The sequence below is a fragment of the Aquarana catesbeiana genome, linkage group LG05 (genome assembly GCF_042186555.1).
Source record: "Aquarana catesbeiana isolate 2022-GZ linkage group LG05, ASM4218655v1, whole genome shotgun sequence".
Lineage (NCBI taxonomy): Eukaryota > Metazoa > Chordata > Amphibia > Anura > Ranidae > Aquarana > Aquarana catesbeiana.
Genome location: NC_133328.1, coordinates 174,983,950 through 175,002,373, shown reverse-complemented (window position 1 = coordinate 175,002,373; position 18,424 = coordinate 174,983,950). Strand labels below are relative to the sequence as shown.

At 45.9% G+C, this 18,424-nt stretch overlaps 1 protein-coding gene across 4 annotated transcripts in view; it reads right to left on the bottom strand.

Moving 5' to 3' along the window:
- Positions 1-18,424, bottom strand: part of LOC141144572 (acyl-CoA dehydrogenase family member 11-like) — a 276,817-nt gene that overhangs the window by 129,558 nt on the left and 128,835 nt on the right. The window lies entirely within an intron of this gene.

Genomic DNA, 18,424 nt, shown 5'->3' with positions numbered 1-18,424 from the left:
AAGCTACAAGTTAGTGTAGTGCGTCCTCCTCACAGTGTTCAACTAAAGCTACAAGTTAGTGTAGTGCGTCCTCCTCACAGTGTTCAGCTAAAGCTACAAGTTAGTGTGGTGTGACCTCTGCACAGTGTTCAGCTAAAGCTATAAGTGTAGTGCGTCCTCCTCACAGTGTTCAGCTAAAGCTACAAGATAGTGTAGTGCGACCTCTGCACAGTGTTCAGCTAAAGCTACAAGTTAGTGTAGTGCGTCCTCCTCACAGTGTTCAGCTAAAGCTACAAGTTAGTGTAGTGCGTCCTCCTCACAATGTTCAGCTAAAGCTACAAGTTAGTGTAGTGCACAGTGTTCAGCTAAAGCTACAAGTTAGTGTAGTGCGTCCTCCTCACAGTGTTCAGCTAAAGCTACAAGTTAGTGTAGTGCGTCCTCTGAACAGTGTTCAGCTAAAGCTACATGTTAGTGTAGTGCACAGTGTTCAGCTAAAGCTACAAGTTAGTGTAGTGCATCCTCTTCACAGTGTTCAGCTAAAGCTGCAAGTTAGTGTAGTGCGACCTCTGCACAGTGTTCAGGTAAAGCTACAAGTTAGTGTAGTGCGTCCTCTGAACAGTGTTCAGCTAAAGCTACAAGTTAGTGTAGTGCACAGTGTTCAGCCAAAGCTACAAGTTAGTGTAGTGCGTCCTCTGAACAGTGTTCATCTAAAGCTACAAGTCAGTGTAGTGCACAGTGTTCAGCTAAAGCTACAAGTTAGTGTAGTGCATCCTCTGAACAGTGTTCAGCTAAAGCTACAAGTTAGTGTAGTGCACAGTGTTCAGCTAAAGCTGCAAGTTAGTGTAGTGCGACCTCTGCACAGTGTTCAGGTAAAGCTACAAGTTAGTGTAGTGCGTCCTCTGAACAGTGCTCAGCTAAAGCTACAAGTTAGTGTAGTGCACAGTGTTCAGCTAAAGCTACAAGTTAGTGTAGTGCATCCTCCTCACAGTGTTTAGCTAAAGCTACAAGTTAGTGTAGTGCAACCTCTGCACAGTGTTCAGCTAAAGCTACAAGTTAGTGTAGTGCGTCCTCCTCACAGTGTTCAGCTAAAGCTACAAGTTAGTGTAGTGCACAGTGTTCAGCTAAAGCTACAAGTTAGTGTAGTGCACAGTGTTCAGCTAAAGCTACAAGTTAGTGTAGTGCGTCCTCCTCACAGTGTTAAGCTAAAGCTACAAGTTAGTGTAGTGCGTCCTCCTCACAATGTTCAACTAAAGCTACAAGTTAGTGTAGTGCGTCCTCCTTACAGTGTTCAGCTAAAGCTACAAGTTAGTGTAGTGCACAGTGTTCAGCTAAAGCTACAAGTTAATGTAGTGCATCCTCTGAACAGTGTTCAGCTAAAACTACAAGTTAGTGTAGTGCGACCTCTGCACAGTGTTCAGCTAAAGCTGCAAGTTAGTGTAGTGCGACCTCTGCACAGTGTTCAGCTAAAGCTACAAGTTAGTGTAGTGCATCCTCTGAACAGTGTTCAGCTAAAGCTACAAGTTAGTGTAGTGCATCCTCTGAACAGTGTTCAGCTAAAGCTACAAGTTAGTGTAGTGCGTCCTCCTCACAGTGTTCAGCTAAAGCTAGAAGTTAGTGTAGTGCACAGTGTTCAGCTAAAGCTAGAAGTTAGTGTAGTTCGTCCTCCTCACAGTGTTCAGCTAAAGCTACAAGTTAGTGTAGTGCGTCCTCTGAACAGTGTTCAGCTAAAGCTACAAGTTAGTGTAGTGCACAGTGTTCAGCTAAAGCTACAAGTTAGTGTAGTGCGTCCTCCTCACAGTGTTCAGCTAAAGCTACAAGTTAGTGTAGTGCGTTCTCCTCACAGTGTTCAGCTAAAGCTACAAATTAGTGTAGTGCGACTTCTCCACAGTGTTCAGCTAAAGCTACAAGTTAGTGTAGTGCGTCCTCCTCACAGTGTTCAGCTAAAGCTACAAGTTAGTGTAGTGCGACCTCTGCACAGTGTTCAGGTAAAGCTACAAGTTAGTGTAGTGCGTCCTCTGAACAGTGTTCATCTAAAGCTACAAGTTAGTGTAGTGCACAGTGTTCAGCTAAAGCTACAAGTTAGTGTAGTGCGTCCTCCTCACAGTGTTCAGCTAAAGCTACAAGTTAGTGTAGTGGGTCCTCCTCACAGTGTTCAGCTAAAGCTACAAGTTAGTGTAGTGCGACCTCTGCAGTGTTCAGCTAAAGCTACAAGTTAGTGTAGTGCACAGTGTTCAGCTAAAGCTACAAGTTAGTGTAGTGCGTCCTCCTCACAGTGTTCAGCTAAAGCTACAAGTTAGTGTAGTGCGTCCTCCTCACAGTGTTCAACTAAAGCTACAAGTTAGTGTAGTGCGTCCATCTCACAGTGTTCAGCTAAAGCTACAAGTTAGTGTGGTGTGACCTCTGCACAGTGTTCAGCTAAAGCTACAAGTTAGTGTAGTGCGTCCTCCTCACAGTGTTCAGCTAAAGCTACAAGTTAGTGTAGTGCGTCCTCCTCACAGTGTTCAGCTAAAGCTATAAGTGTAGTACGTCCTCCTCACAGTGTTCAGCTAAAGCTACAAGTTAGTGTAGTGCGACCTCTGCACAGTGTTCAGCTAAAGCTACAAGTTAGTGTAGTGCACAGTGTTCAGCTAAAGCTACAAGTTAGTGTAGTGCGTCCTCCTCACAGTGTTCAGCTAAAGCTACAAGTTAGTGTAGTGCACAGTGTTCAGCTAAAGCTACAAGTTAGTGTAGTGCGTCCTCCTCACAGTGTTCAGCTAAATCTACAAGTTAGTGTAGTGCGTCCTCTTCACAGTGTTCAGCTAAAGCTGCAAGTTAGTGTAGTGCGACCTCTGCACAGTATTCAGGTAAAGCTACAAGTTAGTGTAGTGCGTCCTCTGAACAGTGTTCATCTAAAGCTACAAGTTAGTGTAGTGCACAGTGTTCAGCTAAAGCTACAAGTTAGTGTAGTGCATCCTCCTCACAGTGTTTAGCTAAAGCTACAAGTTAGTGTAGTGCAACCTCTGCACAGTGTTCAGCTAAAGCTACAAGTTAGTGTAGTGCGTCCTCCTCACAGTGTTCAGCTAAAGCTACAAGTTAGTGTAGTGCGTCCTCCTCACAGTGTTCAGCTAAAGCTACAAGTTAGTGTAGTGCACAGTGTTCAGCTAAAGCTACAAGTTAGTGTAGTGCGTCCTCCTCACAGTGTTCAGCTAAAGCTACAAGTTAGTGTAGTGCGTCCTCCTCACAGTGTTCAGCTAAAGCTACAAGTTAGTGTAGTGCGACTTCTCCACAGTGTTCAGCTAAAGCTACAAGTTAGTGTAGTGCGTCCTCCTCACAGTGTTCAGCTAAAGCTACAAGTTAGTGTAGTGGGTCCTCCTCACAGTGTTCAGCTAAAGCTACAAGTTAGTGTAGTGCGACCTCTGCAGTGTTCAGCTAAAGCTACAAGTTAGTGTAGTGCACAGTGTTCAGCTAAAGCTACAAGTTAGTGTAGTGCGTCCTCCTCACAGTGTTCAGCTAAAGCTACAAGTTAGTGTAGTGCGTCCTCCTCACAGTGTTCAACTAAAGCTACAAGTTAGTGTAGTGCGTCCATCTCACAGTGTTCAGCTAAAGCTACAAGTTAGTGTGGTGTGACCTCTGCACAGTGTTCAGCTAAAGCTACAAGTTAGTGTAGTGCGTCCTCCTCACAGTGTTCAGCTAAAGCTACAAGTTAGTGTAGTGCGTCCTCCTCACAGTGTTCAGCTAAAGCTATAAGTGTAGTACGTCCTCCTCACAGTGTTCAGCTAAAGCTACAAGTTAGTGTAGTGCGACCTCTGCACAGTGTTCAGCTAAAGCTACAAGTTAGTGTAGTGCGTCCTACTCACAGTGTTCAGCTAAAGCTACAAGTTAGTGTAGTGCGTCCTCCTCACAGTGTTCAGCTAAAGCTATAAGTGTAGTGCGTCCTCCTCACAATGTTCAGCTAAAGCTACATGTTAGTGTAGTGCGTCTTCTGAACAGTGTTCAGCTAAAGCTACAAGTTAGTGTAGTGCACAGTGTTCAGCTAAAGCTACAAGTTAGTGTAGTGCGTCCTCCTCACAGTGTTCAGCTAAAGCTACAGGTTAGTGTAGTGCACAGTGTTCAGCTAAAGCTACAAGTTAGTGTAGTGCGTCCTCCTCACAGTGTTCAGCTAAATCTACAAGTTAGTGTAGTGCGTCCTCTTCACAGTGTTCAGCTAAAGCTGCAAGTTAGTGTAGTGCGACCTCTGCACAGTGTTCAGGTAAAGCTACAAGTTAGTGTAGTGCGTCCTCTGAACAGTGTTCATCTAAAGCTACAAGTTAGTGTAGTGCACAGTGTTCAGCTAAAGCTACAAGTTAGTGTAGTGCATCCTCCTCACAGTGTTTAGCTAAAGCTACAAGTTAGTGTAGTGCAACCTCTGCACAGTGTTCAGCTAAAGCTACAAGTTAGTGTAGTGCGTCCTCCTCACAGTGTTCAGCTAAAGCTACAAGTTAGTGTAGTGCGTCCTCCTCACAGTGTTCAGCTAAAGCTACAAGTTAGTGTAGTGCACAGTGTTCAGCTAAAGCTACAAGTTAGTGTAGTGCGTCCTCCTCACAGTGTTCAGCTAAAGCTACAAGTTAGTGTAGTGCGTCCTCCTCACAGTGTTCAGCTAAAGCTACAAGTTAGTGTAGTGCGACTTCTCCACAGTGTTCAGCTAAAGCTACAAGTTAGTGTAGTGCGTCCTCCTCACAGTGTTCAGCTAAAGCTACAAGTTAGTGTAGTGCGACCTCTGCACAGTGTTCAGGTAAAGCTACAAGTTAGTGTAGTGCGTCCTCCTCACAGTGTTCATCTAAAGCTACAAGTTAGTGTAGTGCACAGTGTTCAGCTAAAGCTACAAGTTAGTGTAGTGCGTCCTCCTCACAGTGTTTAGCTAAAGCTACAAGTTAGTGTAGTGCGACCTCTGCACAGTGTTTAGCTAAAGCTACAAGTTAGTGTAGTGCGACCTCTGCACAGTGTTCAGCTAAAGCTACAAGTTAGTGTAGTGTGTCCTCCTCACAGTGTTCAGCTAAAGCTACAAGTTAGTGTAGTGCGTCCTCCTCACAGTGTTCAGCTAAAGCTACAAGTTAGTGTAGTGCGTCCATCTCACAGTGTTCAGCTAAAGCTACAAGTTAGTGCAGTGCGTCCTCCTCACAGTGTTCAGCTAAAGCTACAAGTTAGTGTAGTGCATCCTCCTCACAGTGTTCAGCTAAAGCTACAAGTTAGTGTAGTGCATCCTCCTCACAGTTTTCAGATAAAGCTATAAGTGTAGTGCGTCCTCCTCACAGTGTTCAGCTAAAGCTACAAGTTAATGTAGTGCGACCTCTGCACTGTTCAGCTAAAGCTACAAGTTAGTGTAGTGCACAGTGTTCAGCTAAAGCTACAAGTTAGTGTAGTGCGTCCTCCTCACAGTGTTCAGCTAAAGCTACAAGTTAGTGTAGTGCGTCCTCCTTACAGTGTTCAGCTAAAGCTACAAGTTAGTGTAGTGCACAGTGTTCAGCTAAAGCTACAAGTTAGTGTAGTGCGTCCTCCTCACAGTGTTCAGCTAAAACTACAAGTTAGTGTAGTGCGACCTCTGCACAGTGTTCAGCTAAAGCTGCAAGTTAGTGTAGTGCATCCTCTGAATAGTGTTCAGCTAAAGCTACAAGTTAGTGTAGTGCGTCCTCCTCACAGTGTTCAGCTAAAGCTACAAGTTAGTGTAGTGCGTCCTCTGAACAGTGTTCAGCTAAAGCTACAAGTTAGTGTAGTGGGTCCTCTGCACAGTGTTCAGGTAAAGCTACAAGTTAGTGTAGTGCGACCTCTGCAGTGTTCAGCTAAAGCTACAAGTTAGTGTAGTGCACAGTGTTCAGCTAAAGCTACAAGTTAGTGTAGTGCATCCTCCTCACAGTGTTCAGCTAAAGCTACAAGTTAGTGTAGTGGGTCCTCCTCACAGTGTTCAGCTAAAGCTACAAGTTAGTGTAGTGTGACCTCTGCAGTGTTCAGCTAAAGCTACAAGTTAGTGTAGTGCACAGTGTTCAGCTAAAGCTACAAGTTAGTGTAGTGCGTCCTCCTCACAGTGTTCAGCTAAAGCTACAAGTTAGTGTAGTGCGTCCTCCTCACAGTGTTCAACAAAAGCTACAAGTTAGTGTAGTGCGTCCATCTCACAGTGTTCAGCTAAAGCTACAAGTTAGTGTGGTGTGACCTCTGCACAGTGTTCAGCTAAAGCTACAAGTTAGTGTAGTGCGTCCTCCTCACAGTGTTCAGCTAAAGCTACAAGTTAGTGTAGTGCGTCCTCCTCACAGTGTTCAGCTAAAGCTATAAGTGTAGTGCGTCCTCCTCACAGTGTTCAGCTAAAGCTACAAGTTAGTGTAGTGCGACCTCTGCACAGTGTTCAGCTAAAGCTACAAGTTAGTGTAGTGCGTCCTCCTCACAGTGTTCAGCTAAAGCTACAAGTTAGTGTAGTGCGTCCTCCTCACAGTGTTCAGCTAAAGCTATAAGTGTAGTGCATCCTCTGAACAGTGTTCAGCTAAAGCTACAAGTTAGTGTAGTGCGTCCTCCTCACAGTGTTCAGCTAAAGCTACAAGTTAGTGTAGTGCGACCTCTGCACAGTGTTCAGCTAAAGCTACAAGTTAGTGTAGTGCGACCTCTGCACAGTGTTCAGCTAAAGCTACAAGTTAGTGTAGTGCGACCTCTGCACAGTGTTCAGCTAAAGCTACAAGTTAGTGTAGTGCGTCCTCCTCACAGTGTTCAGCTAAAGCTATAAGTGTAGTGCATCCTCTGAACAGTGTTCAGCTAAAGCTACATGTTAGTGCAGTATGTCCTCTGAACAGTGTTCAGCTAAAGCTACAAGTTAGTGTAGTGCGTCCTCCTCACAGTGTTTAGCTAAAGCTACAAGTCAGTGTAGTGCAACCTCTGCACAGTGTTCAGCTAAAGCTACAAGTTAGTGTAGTGCATCCTCCTCACAGTGTTCAGCTAAAGCTACAAGTTAGTGTAGTGCGTCCTCCTCACAGTGTTCAGCTAAAGCTACAAGTTAGTGTAGTGCGTCCTCCTCACAGTGTTCAGCTAAAGCTACAAGTGTAGTGCGACTTCTCCACAGTGTTCAGATAAAGCTACAAGTTAGTGTAGTGCGTCCTCCTCACAGTGCTCAGCTAAAGCTACAAGTTAGTGTAGTGCGACCTCTGCACAGTGTTCAGGTAAAGCTACAAGTTAGTGTAGTGCGTCCTCTGAACAGTGTTCATCTAAAGCTACAAGTTAGTGTAGTGCAGTGTTCAGCTAAAGCTACAAGTTAGTGTAGTGCGTCCTCCTCACAGTGTTTAGCTAAAGCTACAAGTTAGTGTAGTGCGACCTCTGCACAGTGTTTAGCTAAAGCTACAAGTTAGTGTAGTGCGACCTCTGCACAGTGTTCAGCTAAAGCTACAAGTTAGTGTAGTGCGTCCTCCTCACAGTGTTCAGCTAAAGCTACAAGTTAGTGTAGTGCACAGTGTTCAGCTAAAGCTACAAGTTAGTGTAGTGCGTCCTCCTCACAGTGTTCAGCTAAAACTACAAGTTAGTGTAGTGCGTCCTCCTCACAGTGTTCAGCTAAAGCTACAAGTTAGTGTAGTGCGGCCTCTGCAGTGTTCAGCTAAAGCTACAAGTTAGTGTAGTGCGTCCTCCTCACAGTGTTCAGCTAAAGCTACAAGTTAGTGTAGTGCATCCTCCTCGCAGTGTTCAGCTAAAACTACAAGTTAGTGTAGTGCATCCTCCTCACAGTTTTCAGCTAAAGCTATAAGTGTAGTGCATCCTCCTCACAGTGTTCAGCTAAAGCTACAAGTTAGTGTAGTGCGACCTCTGCACAGTGTTCAGCTAAAGCCACAAGTTAGTGTAGTGCGTCCTCCTCACAGTGTTCAGCTAAAGCTACAAGTTAGTGTAGTGCGTCCTCCTCACAGTGTTCAGCTAAAGCTACAAGTTAGTGTAGTGCGACCTCTGCACTGTTCAGCTAAAGCTACAAGTTAGTGTAGTGCACAGTGTTCAGCTAAAGCTACAAGTTAGTGTAGTGCGTCCTCCTCACAATGTTCAACTAAAGCTACAAGTTAGTGTAGTGCGTCCTCCTCACAGTGTTCAGCTAAAGCTACAAGTTAGTGTAGTGCACAGTGTTCAGCTAAAGCTACAAGTTAGTGTAGTGCGTCCTCCTCACAGTGTTCAGCTAAAGATACAAGTTAATGTAGTGCATCCTCTGAACAGTGTTCAGCTAAAACTACAAGTTAGTGTAGTGCGACCTCTGCACAGTGTTCAGCTAAAGCTACAAGTTAGTGTAGTGCGTCCTCCTCACAGTGTTCAGCTAAAGCTACAAGTTAGTGTAGTGCACAGTGTTCAGCTAAAGCTACAAGTTAGTGTAGTGCGTCCTCTGAACAGTGTTCAGCTAAAGCTACAAGTTAGTGTAGTACGTCCTCCTCACAGTGTTCAGCTAAAGCTACAAGTTAGTGTAGTGCGACTTCTCCACAGTGTTCAGCTAAAGCTACAAGTTAGTGTAGTGCGACCTCTGCACAGTGTTCAGCTAAAGCTACAAGTTAGTGTAGTGCGACCTCTGCACAGTGTTCAGGTAAATCTACAAGTTAGTGTAGTGCGTCCTCTGAACAGTGTTCATCTAAAGCTACAAGTTAGTGTAGTGCACAGTGTTCAGCTAAAGCTACAAGTTAGTGTAGTGCGTCCTCCTCACAGTGTTTAGCTAAAGCTACAAGTTAGTGTAGTGCAACCTCTGCACAGTGTTCAGCTAAAGCTACAAGTTAGTGTAGTGCGTCCTCCTCACAGTGTTCAGCTAAAGCTACAAGTTAGTGTAGTGCACAGTGTTCAGCTAAAGCTGCAAGTTAGTGTAGCGCGTCCTCCTCACAGTGTTCAGCTAAAGCTACAAGTTAGTGTAGTGTGTCCTCCTCACAGTGTTCAGCTAACGCTACAAGTTAGTGTAGTGCAACTTCTCCACAGTGTTCAGCTAAAACTACAAGTTAGTGTAGTGCACAGTGTCCAGCTAAAACTACAAGTTAGTGTAGTGCGTCCTCCTCACAGTGTTCAGCTAAAGCTACAAGTTAGTGTAGTGCGTCCTCCTCACATTGTTCAGCTAAAGCTACAAGTTTGTGTAGTGCGTCCTCCTCACATTGTTCAGCTAAAGCTACAAGTTTGTGTAGTGCGTCCTCCTCACAGTGTTCAGCTAAAGCTACAAGTTAGTGTAGTGCATCCTCCTCACAGTTTTCAGCTAAAGCTATAAGTGTAGTGCGTCCTCCTCACAGTGTTCAGCTAAAGCTACAAGTTAGTGTAGTGCGTCCTCCTCACAGTGTTCAGCTAAAGCTACAAGTTAGTGTAGTGCGACCTCTGCACTGTTCAGCTAAAGCTACAAGTTAGTGTAGTGCACAGTGTTCAGCTAAAGCTACAAGTTAGTGTAGTGCGTCCTCCTCACAGTGTTCAGCTAAAGCTACAAGTTAGTGTAGTGCGTCCTCCTCACAGTGTTCAACTAAAGCTACAAGTTAGTGTAGTGCGTCCATCTCACAGTGTTCAGCTAAAGCTACAAGTTAGTGTGGTGTGACCTCTGCACAGTGTTCAGCTAAAGCTACAAGTTAGTGTAGTGCATCCTCCTCACAGTGTTCAGCTAAAGCTACAAGTTAGTGTAGTGCGTCCTCCTCACAGTGTTCAGCTAAAGCTACAAGTTAGTGTAGTGCATCCTCCTCACAGTGTTCAGCTAAAGCTACAAGTTAGTGTAGTGCGTCCTCCTCACAGTGTTCAGCTAAAGCTACAAGTTAGTGTAGTGCGACCTCTGCACTGTTCAGCTAAAGCTACAAGTTAGTGTAGTGCACAGTGTTCAGCTAAAGCTACAAGTTAGTGTAGTGCGTCCTCCTCACAATGTTCAACTAAAGCTACAAGTTAGTGTAGTGCGTCCTCCTCACAGTGTTCAGCTAAAGCTACAAGTTAGTGTAGTGCACAGTGTTCAGCTAAAGCTACAAGTTAGTGTAGTGCGTCCTCCTCACAGTGTTCAGCTAAAGATACAAGTTAATGTAGTGCATCCTCTGAACAGTGTTCAGCTAAAACTACAAGTTAGTGTAGTGCGACCTCTGCACAGTGTTCAGCTAAAGCTACAAGTTAGTGTAGTGCGTCCTCCTCACAGTGTTCAGCTAAAGCTACAAGTTAGTGTAGTGCACAGTGTTCAGCTAAAGCTACAAGTTAGTGTAGTGCGTCCTCTGAACAGTGTTCAGCTAAAGCTACAAGTTAGTGTAGTACGTCCTCCTCACAGTGTTCAGCTAAAGCTACAAGTTAGTGTAGTGCGACTTCTCCACAGTGTTCAGCTAAAGCTACAAGTTAGTGTAGTGCGACCTCTGCACAGTGTTCAGGTAAAGCTACAAGTTAGTGTAGTGCGTCCTCTGAACAGTGTTCATCTAAAGCTACAAGTTAGTGTAGTGCACAGTGTTCAGCTAAAGCTACAAGTTAGTGTAGTGCGTCCTCCTCACAGTGTTTAGCTAAAGCTACAAGTTAGTGTAGTGCAACCTCTGCACAGTGTTCAGCTAAAGCTACAAGTTAGTGTAGTGCGTCCTCCTCACAGTGTTCAGCTAAAGCTACAAGTTAGTGTAGTGCACAGTGTTCAGCTAAAGCTGCAAGTTAGTGTAGCGCGTCCTCCTCACAGTGTTCAGCTAAAGCTACAAGTTAGTGTAGTGTGTCCTCCTCACAGTGTTCAGCTAACGCTACAAGTTAGTGTAGTGCAACTTCTCCACAGTGTTCAGCTAAAACTACAAGTTAGTGTAGTGCACAGTGTCCAGCTAAAACTACAAGTTAGTGTAGTGCGTCCTCCTCACAGTGTTCAGCTAAAGCTACAAGTTAGTGTAGTGCGTCCTCCTCACATTGTTCAGCTAAAGCTACAAGTTTGTGTAGTGCGTCCTCCTCACATTGTTCAGCTAAAGCTACAAGTTTGTGTAGTGCGTCCTCCTCACAGTGTTCAGCTAAAGCTACAAGTTAGTGTAGTGCATCCTCCTCACAGTTTTCAGCTAAAGCTATAAGTGTAGTGCGTCCTCCTCACAGTGTTCAGCTAAAGCTACAAGTTAGTGTAGTGCGTCCTCCTCACAGTGTTCAGCTAAAGCTACAAGTTAGTGTAGTGCGACCTCTGCACTGTTCAGCTAAAGCTACAAGTTAGTGTAGTGCACAGTGTTCAGCTAAAGCTACAAGTTAGTGTAGTGCGTCCTCCTCACAGTGTTCAGCTAAAGCTACAAGTTAGTGTAGTGCGTCCTCCTCACAGTGTTCAACTAAAGCTACAAGTTAGTGTAGTGCGTCCATCTCACAGTGTTCAGCTAAAGCTACAAGTTAGTGTGGTGTGACCTCTGCACAGTGTTCAGCTAAAGCTACAAGTTAGTGTAGTGCATCCTCCTCACAGTGTTCAGCTAAAGCTACAAGTTAGTGTAGTGCGTCCTCCTCACAGTGTTCAGCTAAAGCTACAAGTTAGTGTAGTGCATCCTCCTCACAGTGTTCAGCTAAAGCTATAAGTGTAGTGCGTCCTCCTCACAGTGTTCAGCTAAAGCTACAAGTTAGTGTAGTGTGACCTCTGCACAGTGTTCAGCTAAAGCTACAAGTTAGTGTAGTGCGTCCTCCTCACAGTGTTCAGCTAAAGCTATATGTGTAGTGCGTCCTCCTCACAGTGTTCAGTTAAAACTACAAGTTAGTGTAGTGCGACCTCTGCACAGTGTTCAGCTAAAGCTACAAGTTAGTGTAGTGCACAGTGTTCAGCTAAAGCTACAAGTTAGTGTAGTGCGTCCTCCTCACAATGTTCAACTAAAGCTACAAGTTAGTGTAGTGCGTCCTCCTCACATTGTTCAGCTAAAGCTACAAGTTTGTGTAGTGTGTCCTCCTCACAGTGTTCAGCTAAAGCTACAAGTTAGTGTAGTGCATCCTCCTCAGTTTTCAGCTAAAGCTATAAGTGTAGTGCGTCCTCCTCACAGTGTTCAGCTAAAGCTACAAGTTAGTGTAGTGCGTCCTCCTCACAGTGTTCAGCTAAAGCTACAAGTTAGTGTAGTGCGACTTCAGCACAGTGTACAGCTAAAGCTACAAGTTAGTGTAGTGCGTCCTCCTCACAGTGTTCAGCTAAAGCTACAAGTTAGTGTAGTGCACAGTGTTCAGCTAAAGCTACAAGTTAGTGTAGTGCGTCCTCCTCAGTGTTCAGCTAAAGCTACAAGTTAGTGTAGTGCGTCCTCCTCACAGTGTTCAGCTAAAGCTACAAGTTAGTGTAGTGCGTCCTCCTCACAGTGTTCAGCTAAAGCTACAAGTTAGTGTAGTGCGACTTCTCCACGGTGTTCAGCTAAATCTACAAGTTAGTGTAGTGCGTCCTCCTCACAGTGTTTAGCTAAAGCTACAAGTTAGTGTAGTGCGTCCTCCTCACAGTGTTCAGCTAAAGCTACAAGTTAGTGTAGTGCGTCCTCTGCACAGTGTTCAGCTAAAGCTACAAGTTAGTGTAGTGCGACCTCTGCACAGTTTTCAGCTAAAGCTACCTGTAGAAGGTTGGTGGTGTTTTCCTGATCCTATCACTACCGCAGGCAGCTACATTATTTTAACGTTAGTGTAGTGCATCCTCTGCACAGTGTTCAGCTAAAGCTATCTTTAGAAGGTTGGTGGTGTTTTCCTGATCCTATCACTACCACAGGCAGCTACATTATTTACACGTTAGTCTAGTGCGACCTCTGCACAGTGTTCAGCTAAAGCTACCTGTAGAAGGTTGGTGGTGTTTTCCTGATCCTATCACTACCGCAGGCAGCTACATTATTTTAACGTTGGTGTAGTGCGTCCTTGCACAGTGTTCAGCTAAAGCTACAAGTTAGTTTAGTGCGACCTCTGCACAGTGTTCATCTAAAGCTACCTGTAGAAGATTTGTGGTGTTCGCATACTACCGGCAGGCAGATGATTTTGCTAGCTGCAGTATCAATATATATCTATATATATCTATATATATATATATATATATCTATATATATCTATATATATATATATATATATATATATATATATATATATATATAGATATATATATCTATATATATCTCCCAGCTTAGTGCAGCTACATCTCACTGCAGGCCATTAGTATGTCTGGAAGGCCAACAAGGAGAGGCAGTCACAAGCCAATAAAAGAGGGCAAGTAGGCTCTGTGTCTAGAGGCAACAGTGCTGGTCGTGGAGACGGTGCATCCTCATCAGCACGTGGCCGTGGGACACGCTTGGCCTTTTTTTCGGCAGCTGGCCGTGTTGAGCCGCAACATGCGGAAGACTTGGTCGAGTGGATGACCAAGCCGTCCTCATCCTCCTCTCACCCATGCTCAGGGTACTTTGTCTGGCAAAGCAGCTGCCAATGCGGCCTCTTCCCTCGGCTCAAGGGCATCAGTGACTCCTTCCCTAGCCCCACCATGTCCTCCTGAGGAGTCCCTCGAACTGTTTGACCACAGTGTTGGGTATATGCTCCAGGAGGATGCCCAGCGTTTAGAAGGCTCTGATGATGATACTGAGCTAGATGAAGGCAGTAACGTGAGCACGGACAGAGGGGGTGCCCAAGAAGGACAGCAATCTGGCAGTCATGCTCCCCCTGCTGCAGCATACTGCCAGGTTTGCTCCAGTGATGAGGAGGGAGGGGATGATGAGGTCACTGACTCAATGTGGGTGCCTGATAGGAGAGAGAGGAGGAGGAGGCACATCACCGAGGCAGGATGCCCTCCAGGGGCCAGCCTAAGGGCAGCACACTGACTGCATCACACCGCAAAGCTCCGCATGTGCAGGGCGCTGCTGTCTCTGCGCGTTATTCCAAAAGTTATTTGGTGTGGGCCTTTTTTGAGACGAGTGCATCAGATCGCACTGCTGCTATTTGCAACATATGTCTCAAGCGTATCTCGCGTGGCCAAAACATCTCCCGCTTGGGAACCACATGCTTGACCAGACATATGTTGACCTGCCATGCAGTTCGTTGGCAAGCGTATCTAAAAGACCCACACCAAAGAACAAAGAGGACCTCTCCTTGCTCCTCATCAGCTGAGATCTCCAACCCCACTATACCTTCAGTCCTCTATGAGACCTGCACTGAGAGGAATGAAGGTATAGAATTAGGTGTGTCACAGCCAAGTACTTGTGGGCAATCTGCTTTCGGTACACCGACGTCAGATTGTACCAGGCAAATTTCCCTGCCCCAGCTGCTGCACCGCCGAAAGACGTTCGCTCCCAGCCATCCACATGCCCAGCGATTGAATGCTAGCTTGGCAAAATTGCTAGCACTTCAACTGCTAACTTTTCAGTTGGTAGACTCTGCCCCCTTCCCTGAGTTTGTAGAATGTGCGGTTCCTCAGTGGCAGGTACCCAAACGCCACTTTTTCTCACGGAAGGCGATTCCGGCTCTCTACCAGCATGTCTAAGGCAACGTCCATGCCTCGCTGGACAGGGCGGTCAGCGGTAAGGTGCATTTTACCTCTAACTCATGGTCCAGCAGGCATGGACAGGGACGTTACCTAAGTTTCACCGCGCATTGGGTGACTCTGCTGGCAGCTGGGAAGGATGCAGGACAAGGTGCAGTAGTGTTGAAGGTTATTCTGCCACCACGCCTCCAAAATGCCACTACTAATGATTCTGACACACCTCTCTCCTCCACCCCCTCCTCTTCTTCTTCCTCCATGGCCTCTTCCTGTGCTTTGTCCTCGGAACCAGCAGTGCTCCGTAGGCTACAGGGGCTACACAAGTATGCAGGCCAAAAGATGCCATGCAGTGCTTGAGCTGGTGTGCTTGGGGGACAGGAGCCACACTGGGGCAGAGGTTCTGTCAGCTCTGCAGGGGCAGGTTCAGAGGTAATTGATGCCACGCCAACTTAAGGCAGGAATGGTGGTTTGCGACAATGGCACCAACCTCCTCTCTACCCTCCGACAGGGACAACTGACCCATGTGCCCTGTTTGGCTCACTTACTTAACTTGGTGATGCAGCGGTTCTTGGGCAGGTACCCGGGCTAACAGGATGTCCTGAGGCAGGAGAAGGAACAATACTGTCTGGCAACCCTCCTTGATCCACGTTACAAGGCTAAGGTTGCGGACCTTATCTTGCCATCGCAGAGGGAGCAGAGGATGAAACATCTTCGGGAGGCCTTGCAGAAAGGTCTGTGCAACACGTTCCCAGAGACTGGGAGGTTACAAACTCCTGTTTCTGGACAATGTGTTGCTGAGGTTTCGGTCAGTCAAAGAAGGAGCGGTGGAGAAGGTGGCCGTCTGACCGATGCGTTCAGACAATTTTTTAGTCCGCAGCCCCAAGGTATGATCGGTTCCAGCAACCATCGGCAGCGTCTGTTTTACATGGTGCAGGAATACCTAGGGGCATGATCTGACTTGGACACCTTTCCCACCGAAAATCCTCTGGGTTACTGGGTCTTGAGGATGTATCACTGGCCAGAGCTTGCACAGTATGCAGTTGAGCTACTGGCCTGTCCTGCATCCAGCATTCTTTCGGAACGCACATTCAGTGCTGCTGGAGGCTTTGTAACCGATCACAGGGTGCGTCTGTCCACCGACTCGGTCGATCGACTGACCTTCATTAAAATGAATCAGTCTTGGATCACCACCAGCTACCAAGCACCCGATGCTGATGTAACCAATTAAATTTTTTTGAAATGTCAGATCCCTTCAAAGACTGCCTATGCTGATGCTGAGTGACTATCCTGTTATACTGAGTAATTATCCTCTTCCTCCTCAATGATCATGATGATAGCTTGTAAGAACATTTTTGGTTCTGGGCGCCGCCAGTCCCGCCACCAGTGCCTAAGGCCCAATTTTTCAGCCCCTGTTTAACAGGGGCATGTAATTACAATTTTTGATGCAATTCTTTGCAGCAGGGCTAGTTCCTGCGCTCCAACTACAGTATCTGTGAGGGGTTGCAGTGTTGTGGCACCAGCACTAGTGCCTAAGGCCCAATTTTTCAGCCCCTGTTCAACAGGGGCATGTAATTACAATTCTTGATCTAATATTTCACAGCAGGGCCCGTTTCTGCGCCCACCAAGAGTATCTGTGAGGACTTACAGTGTTGTGGCACCAGCACCACCAAAGGCCCAATTTTTCTGCCCCTGTTCAACAGGGGCATGTAATTACAATTCTTGATCTAATATTTCACAGCAGGGCCCGTTTCTGCACCCACCAAGAGTATCTGCGAGGACTTTCAGTGTTGTGGCACCAGCACCATCACCACCACCAAAGGCCCAATTTTTCTGTCCCTGTTCAACAGGGGCATGTAATTACAATTCTTGATCTAATATTTCACAGCAGGGCCCTGTGAGGGCTTACAGTGTTGTGGCCACAACACCACCTAAGGCCCAAATTTCTGCTAAGTATATAGGGCAGGCCCCTACTTTCAAACATCTAACTTACAAAGGACTCCTACTTGCAAACGGAAGGAGACAACAGGAAGTGAGATGAAATCTACCCCTAGGAAGGGAAATTCTCTCCTGTAAGAGTTAATATGAGAAAAACTTTTCTCCTTTACACTGATGCTTTATCACCAATCCTTGTTTCACAAAAAACCCCAAATTTTCAAAAAACATTTGTCATTGGGACAAAAAGTGAGGTGAAATCTTCTGAACAGGAGCACAGACAGCAAAACAAATGTCACAGGAGTGATAACCCTTCCCTAGGTTTTCCAAAAATCTTAAAATAGATTTGTTGGCTGGAGCTAAACACGTTAAAAATGTACCAGTTCAAAATTACAAACAGATTCTACTTAACAACAAACCTACAATCCCTGTCTTGTTTGCACCGCCTGTATACTGCTGTTCAGAGTATATAGGGCCTGGGGGCCCCACACCTTTCCTTTTTTAATTTGGGTGCGGGGTTCCCCTTAATATCCATACAAGACCCAAAGGGCCTGGTAATGGATTTGGGGGTACCCATGCCGTTTGTCTCACTGATTTTCATCCATATTGCCAGGACCCGACATTATATTAAAGCCGCAAGCAGACTTTTTTCCTTTAAAAATGACATTTTGTGCAGGGACTGTTCTAAGCATGGGAAACACGCTCCACTTTACAGGCATACTATAGACACCCCCCAGGTATGATATTTAAAGGGATATTTCACTTTTTTTTTTTACTTTAAGAATCATTAAAATCACTGCTCCCGAAAAAACGTCCGTTTTTAAAACTTTTTTTTGCATTGATACATATCCCCTGGGGCAGGACCCGGGTCCCCAAACCCTTTTTAGGACAATACCATGCAAATTAGCCTTTAAAATGAGCACTTTTGATTTCGATTTCGTCCCATAGACGTCAATGGGGTTCCAATGTTCGTGCAAATTTTCGGTCCGTTCACAGGTTCTGGTGCGAACCGAACCCGGGGGTGTTCGGCTCATCCCTACTCCAGAGGGGCGGACCCAAAGTCCCACATTGCGTCGGGACTGCCGAACCAAGATTGCCAATGGTTCCAGTGCTAGTGTGAATAAACTAGGTGATAAAGGGTATCCCTGACGGGTTCCCCTCTGAAGGAGCAAATAATCAGAGAAAGTATCATTTGTGCGGATTCCCGCCCTAGGGGACATATATAACATACCCGGTCATTGCAGAAATTTAGCGCCAAAGCCGAACCTCCCAGAGATACTCCCACTCCACTGAGTCAAAAGCTTTTTCCACATCCAGTAAAGCTATGACTCTCATACCCCCGTTACTATGGGAAGTCGCCAAGTTAAGAAATAAGCGGCAAATGTTTGTCAGTTTCCTTGCCGGGCACGAACCCTGTCTTGTCCACGTGAATACATTTGTCCATCACCTTGGCAAGGCGAAGGGCCAATATCTTGGCCAACAATTTGGCATCAGCGTTAATCAATGAGATTGGCCTGTAGGAAGCACATTCCTGTGGATCTTTACCCGGCTTGGGGACCAATACCACAATCGCTTCTGACATAGATCCCAGAAGAGAGTCTAGAGAAGCAAACTTAGCCAAAAGGGATGTAAGCCTGGGAGCCAGTAGTTCTTGGTAGGTAGAACAAAATTCAATTGGGATTCCATCCAGACCGGGAGCTTTACCCGACTACATACACCCCAGCGCCTCCTGTACTTCCTCAAGAGAGATGTCCCTGTCTAACTCATGCTGCCTATCCAGGTCAAGTGTGGGAAAGGGAATCTGGTCCAAATAATGGGTCAGCTCGGTGGTGTCATAGGCCAACTTGAAAGAGTACAACTCCCTATAGAACTGCAGGAACCTAGCATTAATTAGCTCAGGGTTAGTCAGCAACTGTCCGTCAGGGCACCTAATCCTGCCAATGTGTGTTATTGCATATTGTCCCTTGGCAAACCAGGCCAGAAGCCTGCCATTTTTATCACCAAACTAAAAAATCCTGTGGGCACTATCCAGCATAGACTTCTTAGTTAACTCAAATGTAAGTATGGATAACTCGCGTAGGGTATGCTGCCAGGAGATATAGTTAGACTTCACATAGGCAGCCTACCCTTGCATCGCCATTGCAGTTGCTTCAGAGACTGCACAGA